General features: G+C 39.6%; 1 protein-coding gene across 12 annotated transcripts in view; it reads right to left on the reverse strand.

The window, feature by feature from the left end:
* The window catches only part of RAB40A (RAB40A, member RAS oncogene family), a 56,219-nt gene that overhangs the window by 31,784 nt on the left and 10,035 nt on the right, over nucleotides 1–14,400 (reverse strand). For 7 of the 12 annotated variants that reach the window (XM_054251206.2, XM_078363847.1, XM_078363839.1 and 4 more), the window contains exons 2-4: nucleotides 6,874–6,923; nucleotides 4,687–4,789; nucleotides 4,150–4,292 (exon numbers count right to left, since the gene is read on the reverse strand). The gene's annotated coding sequence lies outside the window, so the exon portion shown is untranslated. Of the gene's footprint in view, nucleotides 1–3,185; nucleotides 3,214–4,149; nucleotides 4,293–4,686; nucleotides 4,790–6,873; nucleotides 6,924–14,400 lie in introns of those variants that run through there. The other 5 variants (XM_078363838.1, XM_078363842.1, XM_078363844.1 and 2 more) reach the window with 3 other exon arrangements.

The raw sequence follows: 14,400 nt of genomic DNA on the forward strand, positions 1-14,400 counted from the left end.
TCAATAGAGAGATGGATAAACAAAATGTGGTATATCTTTAGAATAGAATATTATTCAGCCTTAAAAAATGAATAGATTCCGCTACATGCTACAATATGCATGAACCCTAAAAACATCATGCTAAATGAAAGAAGCCAGATGCAAAAGACCAAATACTTGCATGATTCCATTTATATGAAATGTCCAGGATGGACAAATCCACAGAGACACAAAGCATAACTGTGGTTCCAAGAGCTGAGGACAGGTGCAGGTTTAAATGCATTGAAGCACAATGGGAGTTTTGGGGACAACTGAAATTTCTAAAACTCAATTATGGGGATGGTTGTACAACTCCATACATTTAATAAAAATCACCAGTCTTAAAATGAACGGATTCTATTGTCTATAACTAATATTGTAAGAAATTTGTTTAAAAAATGTTGGCCAAGTCTGGCCGGGCGCAGTGGCTCACACCTGTAATCCCAGCACTTCGGGAGTCCAAAGTGGGCAGATCATGAAGTCAGGAGTTCAAGACCAGTCTGGCAAACATGGTGAAACCCCTTCTCTACTAAAAATACAAAAAATTAGTTGGGCATGGTGGCGCATTCCTGGAGTCCCAGCTACTCAGGAGGCTGAGACAGGAGAATTGCTTGAACCTAAAACTGAGGTTTCAGTGAGCCAAGATCACACCACTGCACTCCAGCCCGGGCAACAGAGCAAGACTCCATCTCCAAAAAAAAAAAATGTTGGCCAAGTCTTCTGTTGTACCACAGGAATGACCAAAAGTTGTCATACAAAGGCTTTGGTGTACATGTTTTACATAAACACGAATGTACATAAAGCTAAAGCTATATCCCAGCCCTGACTCTATGTCCTGTGTTCCTCCCATGACCTTTCCCCCACCCCAATGCTACCTGAAGTCTAATTCACATCTGATCATTTTTATGTTTTCCAAATGTTGTGATGGCTTGAGAGTGGGACCACAACAGGGTCCTGGGCCTTCCTTCTATGACAGGATGCCAGCATTATTACTTTCCTTACCCCTCTCCAAACTTTTTCACGTGATTCCACTTTAGGGAGCCTAAACGGCACTGACTCTCTAGATGTCAGCATCTAAGCACCAGCAATTTCCTTTTTAGATGTTTAACTTCAGGATGTAGTGAAGGATGTTGATAAGGGTCTAGTTATAAGGAATGCCATCCTAACAATACCCTCTCTTTATTGCTAGGCCTGAATTTAGAAAGGGAGAACTAAACAGGATGCAAAGCCATGAAGAGGCAGAAGGAAGCAGAGGAAAGTATGGTTGTCAGCACGCACACACTTGCACACATTCACACACACTCTCACACACTCATGCACTAATCAGGTTCTATTATCACAATACTAGAATTTTTCTAAGACAGTTTGCTGGGTTCCTAGAGGACACATTCAGCTAACCAGTACAAATAGTCACACACAGAGCACAGACTTTGAAAAGATGCCAGTGTAGATAAAAGGGAATATCAGAACACTCTGAATAACACAGGATTGAGTAAATTGATTATGTCACATCCATAGGATGGAATTCCAGGAGGCAGTAAAAATAAGTTATAACGAAAACAATGATGAGGGATAATTTCTTGCCTAACCAATTAGCAATAATCAACATTATTTCCAGTGTATGAGCAGACACATACATACCATATTGGTAGGAATATATATGAGTAATCATGTTATCAATGTATTGTGTTTATATAAAATTTTATTGATTTCATAATGAAAGAGTATTTTGAGAATCTTATAAAGAAACTCTTACAAATATATTTGCATATATGTGAGCAAGGATGTTATGTTTGCTACTGTTTATAATAAAACATGGTAAAGTAACTACATTTTTATCTCAAAGTGAAATAAATGTGGTACCATCCATATGATGAAACATCCAGTTGATGGAAAAAAATTAAAACTAAAATTATGTTGTAAAGCAATTTAAAATGTTGTGATAGAAGTGTATTTTCATGGAAAAATGGTCATAATAAAGTCAAAGGCAGGTTACAAAGATCATCAGTAGCCAGGATCCATTTTTGTTCATATCCATCTACAGCTATTTTTCCAAAGGACTCAAAGCACACAAACAAAAATCTTTTTCTTGCTCCCACATAAAGCCTTCTCAGTATAGTGAGAGGCTGCACTCTGTTTGGAGGCCATCAATATTCCTTTAGCCTGGAATTGCTCGATTTTCCATCCAGACTTCCAGAAAACTCCATAGAGTGAGCTTGGGCCAAACGGCTCCTTCCCACCTTCCTGCTCTGATGTAAAAGCTGCAGTTCAGGTTTCTGTCACAAGGGGGCATCAACCTACCTTCATCGTTAAACCTCTGCAAAGACGTTTACGCCATAAGCAAAAAAAAAAAATAAAAAAAATAAGAATAAAACACCCTCCACTAAAACCCAGTCTATGAACCTACGAACAGAATGATTCTAATTCTTCCAGAAAAAAATTGATAGGTGTAAAAGAACACTACAAAAGCATATACTCCATGGCATCTATATGATGAAACACCATTTATCACGAGCGTGCCTTCGCAGTCCTTAGCAGGCTGGTGTAGTGCAAACCGGGGCAGCAGAAAGTGACTGGGAGAGGATGGGGCACGGGAATGGGGTCTGGGCGGCTGTGTCCATAGTGTCCCGGAGAGAGGCCGCCTGAGAGGAGATCTAGGAAGCCTGTACAGGGGTGGGGTAATGGAGAATGAACATCCTGCACTCTGGAAGGGACTCCTTTACAGTATGGACACCTCAGCCTGCACTAACAAAGGAAGAAATAAATCAATGAATGAGATGTGGATTTAGAGTCAACAGCAAATGGACCTGCTTTAATATACATGCAAATTTTCCAAAGAAAACTTATAGTAAACGAACCATTCCAAGACATTTGCTACTCTGAAAAAATGTACTCGTTTTCATTAGAAAAAGGAAAAGAATAATGGAGTTAGACATCACTTCAGGCCAGAGTCAGGATTGCAGCTCTCAGTTTCAGACTAGGAGGATCATCAACTGGGAGGGACAGATGGAGGTTGGGAGCTTGGCTGAAAACTTCAGTATCAGCCAAAGTTTTCTGGAATTATTCATCTAATGGCAACAATCTCTCTTATCTTTCATTTTTTCTGTATATCTAAAAGCAAGATTAGTTCTAGACCACCAACTTCTAAATTGAAGGTAAAACTGTACCTGTGTGTCTGTATTTGGAGTAATTCAGCTAGAGGAGACAGAGACAGACACAAACACACACACAGGTAGAAACACAGTCAATTCAATTTTTATCTACTTTGTTTTACCATAAAATTGAATAGATTGAATGTTTTCACAAATTAGTGAATATATGTATACAATTCTTTTGTCAATCTCTTCATAAGGATTTTTTGTGTTCAAGTTTTTATCAAAATACTCTTCTCCTTAATATAAAGTTTCAAAAAATATGCAAAAGTATACTCAAAAATAGGAATTTTTACCCTCATCTCTCACAGATCTGACTCCTGCCCCCTGACCCCAAAGGGTCTGCTGTCCCTAGGATGGCACATACTCTCCAGATGTGTCCCTGTGAGATGCACATAAACACGTCCCCCCCCCACCACACACACACATTGCCTTCTCCAAAAATGCAATCACAGTCCTCACCTTGACATTTCCACTTATTATAATTTCTCAGGATTTAAAAATATTTGCATCTTATTAGTTCTTGTGGGTTTTACATATTTAATATGCTTATTATCCATGTATATACTTATTTGAATTTTCTGTCGAAATCATTGCCAATTGTTTTGTTAATGAGTATGTTTCACAAATCACAGACACCAACCCAACATCTGAGATGTAGTTTGAAAATGTTTTCTCCCTTGTTGTTACTGGGTTATTTTTCTCTTGGAATATGTTTTAAATTGCCATAATGGGACTTAATAATTATACATGTTACAATTTAAAAAGAAACAAATATTGCAAAACACCTGGGGAGCACGTACTGTCAGCCTGGAGGGAGATTAGAGCATTCAGAAATCTGGAGACATCAAGAGAAAATGACAAAACTTTAGAGTATTCCAGAGTTAGCTGCTGGTCAGAAGATAAAGTTCTCCTCTGTTCACAAAAACTCCCCTAAAGGTAGCACCCTGGTCTGAATAATGATCATAATAATGAGTACCTTGGATAGAAGTTAAGATTAAAGGAGGCCAGGTGAGGTGGTTCATGCCTGTAATCCCACTGCTTTGGGATGCCGCGGAGCGGGAGGATCTCTTGAGGCCAGGAATTCAAGACAAGCCTGGGCAACATAGCAGGACCTTGTTTCTACCAAAAAAAAAAGAAAAAAGAAAAAAATTAAGAGATAAAATATAAAGTGCATTGGCTTACAGTAGTTCAGTGCATGTTACTTTCCTTCCCTCTAGCTCTCCTGTCTCAAGGGCAACACCTGAGCTTCTGCCTGAGCCCACTCACCACCTCAGCCAACTCTGGGTGTATGACCCTACACCCAGGTCTCTTAGTACAAAGGACAAGATTTCATCTCCTGTCTTCTTCATCACCCAGAAGGGTTGTGGAATGGGGGACCCGTGGGGCCACAATAAAAGGGGAATGAAATCTGGCCATTTTTCAAGCCCTGGAAGCCCATCTTCTAGAAGGGAAGCTGCTCAGGATCCTCTAGGGAGGGTGAAGGATGGAACCTCATTCCAATCCTGCCACTTACCTGGGGAGGTGACTTAGAGTCTGTGAGCCTGAGTTAGTCATCTGTGAAATGGGACTGACCATACCATCCTTACGGAGCTGTCCTGAGGGGTAAATGAGAAAACCTGTGGAGAATACATAGCATGGAGTCAGACCTCAAGGGCCCTTTAAATGCTGAGACACAGAAGTGGGGGCTGGCCGAGCCTCTGGGCTAAGGCAGGCATTGTGAAAAGTCATTTTTCATTGTTTCTTTCCTAATGAGAACACAGACATCCATATAAGGAAAGCAACTCTCTTCTGATATGCCTTGAGTTCAAAGTTTTAGAGACAGAATGTTCTCTACATGCTTGGATGTTTTCTAATCTCATAAAAGCTGTTCAACATCATGCCTCTGAGCAGACCCAAATCCACTTCCCCATACTGGGAAGAAAAAAAATGATAGGGGTGAAAAACAAAACTGTGATTACATATGCTCCAGGATATCCATGCCATGAAATGGTAACTCTAGTGCATCTTGGCAGTCATTAGACATCATTGGTCAGTGCAGGGCAGGCAGGAGGTGGCTGAGAGTGGATGGGTCACTGATGAAGGACCTGGGCAGCTGTGTTCATAGTGTCCAGGAGAGGGGATGACTTAAAGGTGGGGGAGAAGGTCTGGGAAGCCTATACAGGGGTGCAGTCATGAAGAGTGAATGCCCTGCTCTCTGGGAGGGACCTATCCACCTTATGGAAACCTCAACCTACACTGACAAGGAAAGAGATAAATCAATAAATATGATGTAGATTTGGGGTCAACAGCAAATGGACCTGCTTTAATATACATGTGAATTTTCCAAATAGAACTTGTGTCATAGTAAACAAATCACTCCATAACATTTGTTACTCTTAGTAAAACGTACTCCTTTTCATTAATAAAGCAACAAAAGACATGGAGATAGCTGTGATGCCTCCAGGTAGCCAAAGATAGGATTGCAGGTTTGAGAGTCAGACCAGAGGCTCAGCACAGGAGGGAGCGGGACTGAGGTTGGAGGTTAGCTCTATATCAGCCAGAGGTGTTTTTTTTGAATTATTGACCTAATGATAGCAGTCTCCTTGTATTCACCATGTTCTAGAATACATAAAACTCAGATTGTTTATAGCTCCCATCTGAATTAAAGATAATGCTGTACCTGTGAGTGTGTATTTGAGATGATAGAGCTAGAGGACACACATACCACACACACACACAATTAGATTTATTTCTTTTTTGTTTTTTGAGACGGAGTTTCACTCTTGTTACCCAGGCTGGAGTGCAATGGCGTGATCTCGGCTCACCGCAACCTCCACCTCCTGGGTTCAGGCACTTCTCCTGCCTCAGCCTCCTGAGTAGCTGGGATTACAGGCACGCGCCACTATGCCCAGCTAATTTTTTGTATTTTTAGTAGAGACGGGGTTTCACCATGTTGACCAGGATGGTCTCAATCTCTTGACGTCGTGATCCACCGCCTCGGCCTCCCAAAGTGCTGGGATTACAGGCGTGAGCCACCACGCCTGGCCAGATTTTTTAATTCTTTCACCGTATAACAATGAATTTTTTTTCAAATTAATGAATATATGTGCATATTATCTTTGACAATCAGTTCAAAAGTATCTTGTGTGTTCAAATTTTCATCAAAATATTTTTATTCCCAAATACTGAATTTCAAACAATATATGAATACATTCATAAATTGAAATTAATCTGCACTCTTTCTGGTCCAACTCCCACCCCTTGACTCCAAGTGGTCAGCTGTCCCTAGGATGGTGCATACTCTCCAGTGTCCCTGTGAGGTGACACGTTCACCCCCAACACACTGTCTGTTCCAAATGTGCAATCACAGTCCTCATCTTTTGCATCTTGTTGTTTCCACTTATTGTAAATTCTGAGGATTTTAAAATATTTGCATCTCATTAGTTCTTGTAGTTTCAGTGTTTTTTAATATTTATTGTTCACCTATATACTTATCTGAATTATCTGTTGAAATTTTTGCCAATTATTCTGTTACTATGTTTCATATATCACAGATACCAACCCACTATCTGAGGTGAAGTTTGGAAATGTTTTCTCCCTTGTTTTAATACGATTGTTACTGGGTTTTTATTTCTCATTTAGGAAGCATTTTAAATTTCTATAATAAGACTTAAAAAATTATACATGTCATAATTTAAAAAGAAAAAACTTTGGAAAATACCTGGGGAGCATGTACTGTCAGCCTGGAGGGAGATTAGAGCATTCAGAGACCTGCAGGCATCAAGAGAAAATGATAAAACTTTAGAGTATTCCAGAGTTACCTGCTGGTCAGGAGATAGTTTTCTCTGTGATTCACAAAAACTCCCCTAAACGCAGTACCCTCATCTGAATAATGGGTACCTTGGATAGCAATTAAGATTAAAGGCCAGGTGAGGTGGTACATGCCTGTAAACCCAGCACTTTGGAAGGCTGATGTGGGAGGATCACTTGAGGTCAGGAATTCAAGACAAGCCTGAGCAGCATAGTGAGACACTGTCTCTACCCAAACAGACAAAAACCAAAAGATTAAAGGAGATGAAATATAGAGTGCATTTGCTTTCAGTAGTTCAGTACATGTTACTTTCACTCTCTCCAGCTCACCTGTCCCAAGGCCAACACCTGATCTTCTGCTTAAGCCCACTCACCACTTCAGGGATCATCCAACTCATGTGGCCCAATGACCAGGTGTCTCAGCACAAGGGGCAGGATATCATCTCTGTCTTCTTCATCACCCAGAGGGACTGTGGAGTGAGGGTGCGTGGGTCCATAATAGCAGGGCAATGGAATCTGACCATTTCGCAAGCCCTGGAAACACATCTTCTAAAAGGGAGGCTGTTCAGAGTCCTCTAGGGAGGGTGAGAGATGGAACCTCATTCCAATCCTGCCACGTTAGGTGATTTAGACTCTGAGTCTGAGCCTAATTACCTGTGAAATGGAACTGACCATACCATTCTTACAGAGCTGTCCTGAGGGGTTAATGACAGTATATAGCATGGAGTGAGACTTCAATGGCCCTTTAAATGCTGAGACACAGAAGTGGGGGCTGGCTGAGCCTCAAGGCTAAGGCAGGCATTGTGAAAAGTTATTTTTCATTGTTTCTATCCTAATGAGAACACAAGACATCCATATAAGGAAGGCAAATCTCTCTCTGATATGCCTTGAGTTCAAAGTTTTAGAGACAGAATGTTCTCTACATTCTTGGGTGCTTCATAATCTCATAAAAGCTGGTCAACATCAGGCCTTTCAGCAGACCCAGTTCCCAATGCTGGGAACATGGGCATGTTTTTGAACTCACCTGGTAAGTTCAGATATAAATCACACCAGAGAAGCAAGGTGTGGTATTTGCCTAAGGGCTGCTCCTGACTGCTCAGTATATTAATATATTTGTAGAAAAAAATGTGGCCCCATCCACAGTCAGTATAGGGGTCCTCAGATCATGTATTATCCCACCACAGCACACCAGAATTTCAGCCACCTGCTGCCTTCCTGACAGGCAAAATCCAAGAATTATGAGCATTTCTTTCACACAATTTTCCCACTTTTAATCGCTAATAACTAAATCTGTGTTGCACTCAAAACCCATAGTATTCCATAACTAACTCCACAGTAGAAATGAGATGGTAACAGGGAAATGAATATATGGGCAACTTCAAGGTTACATCTGAGATTAGAGAGCTCCTTTACATTAACTTTTGAACATACTTAAGTTTAAAGGAATTGAAGTCTTTAAAATATCCCTGCTTAACCCCTTATTACCCATTCAGCAATAAGATATTTAATTCATTCTCTGTCTGTGTCTGTCCCTAACCCCCTTCAAATTTAAAGTACTAAAACAGTTCTCTACAGTCTCTGTTAACATTGTTTACTGTATTGACTCCTTATCCCCCACCATGGTGTCTTCTGTCCCTTGATTGTAATGAACATGCTCTCCAAGATCACAAACCACCTTTTGTCACTAGGTCCAGTGTTCATATAAATGTGTAACTATATTAAAATACTTAGTATTACTTTTAATGACCTCCTAAAATATGCTCACTTGTGCAGACTGCTTTCACTTAACAAATTTGCGACAGCTTCCAGGATCCGAAGCAACATATACTGGACACAAATCCAAGCTGACCCACTCCCTAACTGTGCAGTCTTGAACAAAGTCATTTTCTCTGTCCCTCAGTTTTTCACCTATAAAAGAGAGATTGCTACAATATCTATCTCACAAGAGAGCTATGAGCACTGGATGACTCAATACATATAAAAATCACTTGGTTAATAAGAAATTTTAGTCAATTTAAAAATTTCTTTAATGTGTCACTGATATTACTATCCTTACAGCCATAACAATATAAGACATAGATTGATGTTTATTTATAATTAATTACATTTTCAATATGTTGTTAGTGAGTATGTTAGTTTCCTAGGATTGCCACAACAAATTACCACAAAATCTGTGGCTTTAAACAGCAGAAATTTATGCTCTTACAGTTCTGGAGACCAGAAGCCTGATATCAAGGTTTTGACAGGGTCACACTCCCTATGAAGGCTTGGGAGGAGAATTTTTTTCTTGCCTCTTCCAGCTTTTGGTGACTCATAGCTTTTCCTGGCTTATGGCAAATTAATTCCAATCTCTGCCTCTTTCTTCACATGACCTTCTTTCCTGTGTATGTCAAATCTCCCTGTCCTATCTGTTACAAGGACACCAGTCATTAGATTTAGAGCCCACACTAAAACTGGAATCATCTCATCTTGAGATCCTAAATTATATGTGCAATGACTCTATTTCCAAATAATAGCACATTCACAGGTACTAAGGGCTAAGGCTTAGACATATATTGTTGGAGAATATTATCCAACCCATTATATTGACATAGGCAGGTTAAAAAACTAAAATGAGATCTTATCTTTTCCATATAAATATATAAATACATCCATACATGCATAAGTATATAAATTTCTGCATGAGAAAACTTCTAAGAAAATAATGTGGATGAAAACATTAGCAGGTCTTATCTTTAGGTGCTACATTTGAGGAATGTTTATCTTATTTTATGTCCTATATTTTTATATTTTACCTGTAGTAAACACCTAGTGGTCTTGTAAATATATAAAAGAATAAAATCACTGGGAAACATAACCATTCTGTGCTCCACCTACAAGCAAAGCTCCTCACTTCAGAATAGGAATGTGTTTGAGAAACAGGAAAGGACACAAGATGCTGGTCAGCCCCTTCCACCGTATTCCAGACACATTTTCCCAAATGCCAAATCACATTCATTTTTTCAATATTTTAAATCTGTACTTAGTCAAATTGGGGAAAACATAGTATCTTAATTTCATTTATTTGGCTTTATTCTGATAAATAATAAGGTTGGTCTTCTCACATGACAGGTAGTGGCATATACTGATTAGATGTAGGGGCTTGGGAGCCCACGCAGCCTGTGTTCAAACTGAAGCCTCAGCACTTGCTAGCCCTGCCCTCACTATGCCTCAGTTCCCTTATATTTGTTTTTGTTTTGTTTTCTGAGACGAAGTTTCACTCTTTTTGCCAAGGCTGGAGTGCAGTGGCGCAAACTGAGCTCACTGCAACCTCCTCCTGGGTTTCAGCGATTCTCATGCCTCAGCCTCTCAAGTAGCTGGGATTACAGGCGCCTGCCACCACGCCCCGCTAATTTTAATAATTTTGGTAGAAACGGGGTTTCACCATGTTGGCCAGGCTGGTCTCGAACTCCTGACCTCAGGTGATCCACCCCCCTCAGCCCTCCCAAAGTGCTGGGATTACAGGTTTTAGCCACTGTGCCTGGCTAGTTCCTTTAGGTTTAAAGTCAGACAACAACAGTGCCTCATCATACAATGTGGCGAGGATTAAATGATTAAGTATATGTTTAGTACTTGCAACAGTATCAGGGATTGAGGAAATCACAATAAACATTAGCTATTATTCCTATTATTACACCTGAATAGACCATTATTGTTTCTATGGCCATTTTTGTTATTATGTGGATTTCTATTGATTAATACAGATTGACCTTCAAAATATGTTTTTCATAAAAAGGCAGTTTATAAAGCTGTAAGTAGGATATTATCTGATTTTTGTTTTAAGTATAGTTACATTTGCATAGCATAACTTCTGGAAAAATGTTTATTTCTCTTAGTTCATTTTCTGATGCTATAACAGAATACCAGAGACTGGATCATTTATAAAGAAAAGAAATGTATTTCTCACTGTTCTGAAGGCTGGCAAGTGCAACAGCGTGCTGTCATCTGGCAAGGGTCATCCCATGATGGAAGTGTACAAAGCAGAAGTGAGTGCAGAAGGCAGAGAAAATCAGGCTGAAGTCATTCTTTTATTAGAAGCTTACTATTACAATAATGGCATTCATTCATTCATGAGGGCAGACTTCTCATGACTTAATCACCTCTTAAAGGCCCCACCTCTCAACACTGTTATAATGTCAAGTAAATTTTAATATGAGTTTTAGAAAAGACATTCAAACCATAGCAATATTCAAAAGTTAACAGTGCTTATCCAGAGTAATAGAATTTTTAGGGTTTCTAATAATATATTTCCTTTTGTGCATTTTCCAACAAAAGCCTATTTGTTTCAGAAGTGAGAAAAATAATAATAATAAAAATCTCCAGTCCTTCCCATAGAAAAATGGCTTAGCATCAGAATGGGGAACATCCCTAAGCCAAAGGAACTAGGTAATATGGTTGCCACAAAAGTAATGTATTACGCTATCCACATGATAACTTCAGGAAAAGCTGAGCAGCATCAGGGAAATTACAGCCCCAACTAAGTGGCTTCAGCAAAATTACAGATGCCCAGGGGAAGGATAAACATGTTTCTCAAATGAACCTTACATTCTGCTGTCAGACAATGTCTCTTCTTCCTAGGATTTTAGATGATCATGAAATCGAAGTAGCTTAATAGCATGCTTGACATAGTTTGGAAATTTGTCTCCTGCAAATCTCAAGTTTAAATGTGATCTCCAATACTGAAGGTGAGGCTTGGGGATAGGTGTTTAGGTCTGGGGGCAGATCCCTCATGAATGGCTTGGTGCTATCCTTGTGGTAATGAGTGAGTTTTGGCTCCATTAGTTACCATGGGATCTGATTGTTAAAAAGAGCCTGGCACCTCCTATTTTCTCTATTGTTTCCTCTCTTGCCATGTGACATGCCACCTCCTCTTGCCTTCTACCATTTGTAAATCTTCCAGAAACAGATGCTACCACCACGCTTCTTGTACAGTTTGTAGAACTGGGAGCCAAATAAATCTCTTTTCTTTATAAATTACTTCACCTTAGGTATTATTCCTTTATAGCAACCTAAAATGTACTAACACGTCACCTCTCTGTATTCTCCCAAATACGTCCCCTTGAATTGAAAGCAGTCTCCTCCATTTAGCCAAGCGGTGACTTCCACAGGGGATGGAAAGGGCGAGAGAGCACATGAAACCACCCAGGGCACAGCACCACAGCCTCTGGTGGGGGAAAATTCTGACACAGTGGGTTCGGAGTACAAGTTCAGTCAGTCTCAGCCCACAGCCCAGGAGCAATCAATACATGCAAATTAAAACACTCTCAAAGTATCTTCCTTGTGCAATTAAAAATAATAAAAGGAATGGAAAAGATACATATGCCCAGCACTTATAACACAAAATCAGGTCAAGTTCTAAATGGGATGCATCCCTAAATCAACCGAGAGATTTGTGTAGTGTGGACACATGAAAACTAAATTCCAGAAATCACTACCTTTTTGCACCAAGATTTTCCAGATTAGGTTCCAGATGTACAAATATAACAATGTAATGAGTAGTAGTGTAAATGTAAGATGGAAAACTAGGCATGGACAAATGGAAAGATGGTTTATGCTCATTACTTGGGGCTAGAGACTTTGGACACTTTAGATTTAAAAAGTGACAGCAAATATTATCTGCAGATTCCATTAGGGCTCCCTACAGCATATAAACTGAGAAAATGGGTATATGGAAGCTAAAGTTACTCTATCATGGATGTTAATCTGCCAATATTTACTTCTGATTAACCTCAGTTCCAGGAACGCCTCTAAAATTTTCTAGTTTATCCATTGTTCCTTGTGTAAGAGTACATACTTACCATAATTATTGCCCTTATATTCAAACAATCTTGATGTTATTGTACTTCAATTTTCCTACACATTTCTTCTTTATCATGTATACCCTTTTCTTATTGTATGTAAGCCCGGGATTTGGAGGGTAATAATGCAAGAATCTACCATCTTGTCTCAACATCTTGTTTGCCTGAGGCGCAGACATAGCTTCTGTTTGTTAGTCCCTATTAAATGTTTCTTTCTAAGAAACTGGATTTATCAGCCTCTTTCTTTGCCTCTCAGCTTCCTTGGACTTTGGGGGTAGGTTTGCATAGACCTGTCCACTGCAGAACACAATGTTTCTGTTTGAGAAAGTCTGAAACACACAACAAGGAGGCATGTATGGCAGGTCCCACTGATGAAATGTGAACATGTATTTGTTCTCATAATTATTTTTTTCCTTTCCCATAAAGTAGGTATCTATAGATAAAATCATGTAACAAAAGAATATCATATTTTACTCTAGGAGGAACTAAAAAAGTCTCAAGAATTAAAAAGAAAACTGAACAAGATGGTGGAGTAGGAGATATCAGCCTTCATCCCCCAACAAAAACAAATACAAACATCTATTCACAAACCAAAATAGGCCAGAAAGGGCTCAAGGGTCAAATAAAAAATCTTCAGCAGAAAAATGGAGGAAAAAAATGGAGATTACCCACAGAGAAAGGATTTCTTGTGAGAACAGCATACCTGAGACATCAGGAGATGGCCATGAGCAAAACAAAAAAGGTACCATGTCAGCCATGCACAGGGAACCGTCATGTTCCCCAGAAGAGTGCTCCACAAAGGACACCAGCATCCCTTGTCACTGAGGTAACCAGCAGCCATTCACAGAGAGGGAGACACAACTGCATATTCCTCCTTCTCCACAAGAAGAGGCCACTGTTGAGCTGCTTCAGGAAAGGAGCCACCACTTCTTCCAACCCTGAGCATTCCTTAATGTAGCGCCATAACCTCTTTGCAAGTGATCACATTCCAGACCTAGGTTTTGTGTCTACACTGTGCCCACTCATGACTCAGATACCAGGGCCATTGCTATAATAAGCTAGTCCACACTCCAGACCCAAGAATGAAGTCCTCACTATGCATAACCCAACTCAAGATACCAACTCAGATGTCACAGAGAGCTAGGCCTTCCCCTAATGACAGAGTCTCTCTAACTTTGTGTACATCTGTGCACCCATTCTTGGCTCTTTAGCTACTTCATGAGCATCTTCACCTTACCTATTGCTACAACACAGCAGCAGGGGTGCTGGCATCCCAGATATCAGGTATATTACTGTACTGGATACCAGAGCCATAGTCGTTTCATGCATATCTGTGCTTTGTGCCTCAGCAGATATACATTCTTCTCATGCATATATGGAATATTCTGGAGGACAGATCATATTTTAGGCAACAAAAGAAGTCCTAACAAAATCAACATTAAAATAATATCCAGTGAATTTTCTGACTGAGATAGTATAAAACTAGAAATCAATAACAGAGGGAATTTTAAAAATTTTATAAAAATAAGGAAATTAAACAACATGGTCCTAAATAACCAATGAGTCAGTAAAGAAATTATAAGGGAAATATTAAAATACTT

Source organism: Callithrix jacchus, chromosome X (genome assembly GCF_049354715.1).
Source record: "Callithrix jacchus isolate 240 chromosome X, calJac240_pri, whole genome shotgun sequence".
Taxonomy (NCBI): domain Eukaryota; kingdom Metazoa; phylum Chordata; class Mammalia; order Primates; family Cebidae; genus Callithrix; species Callithrix jacchus.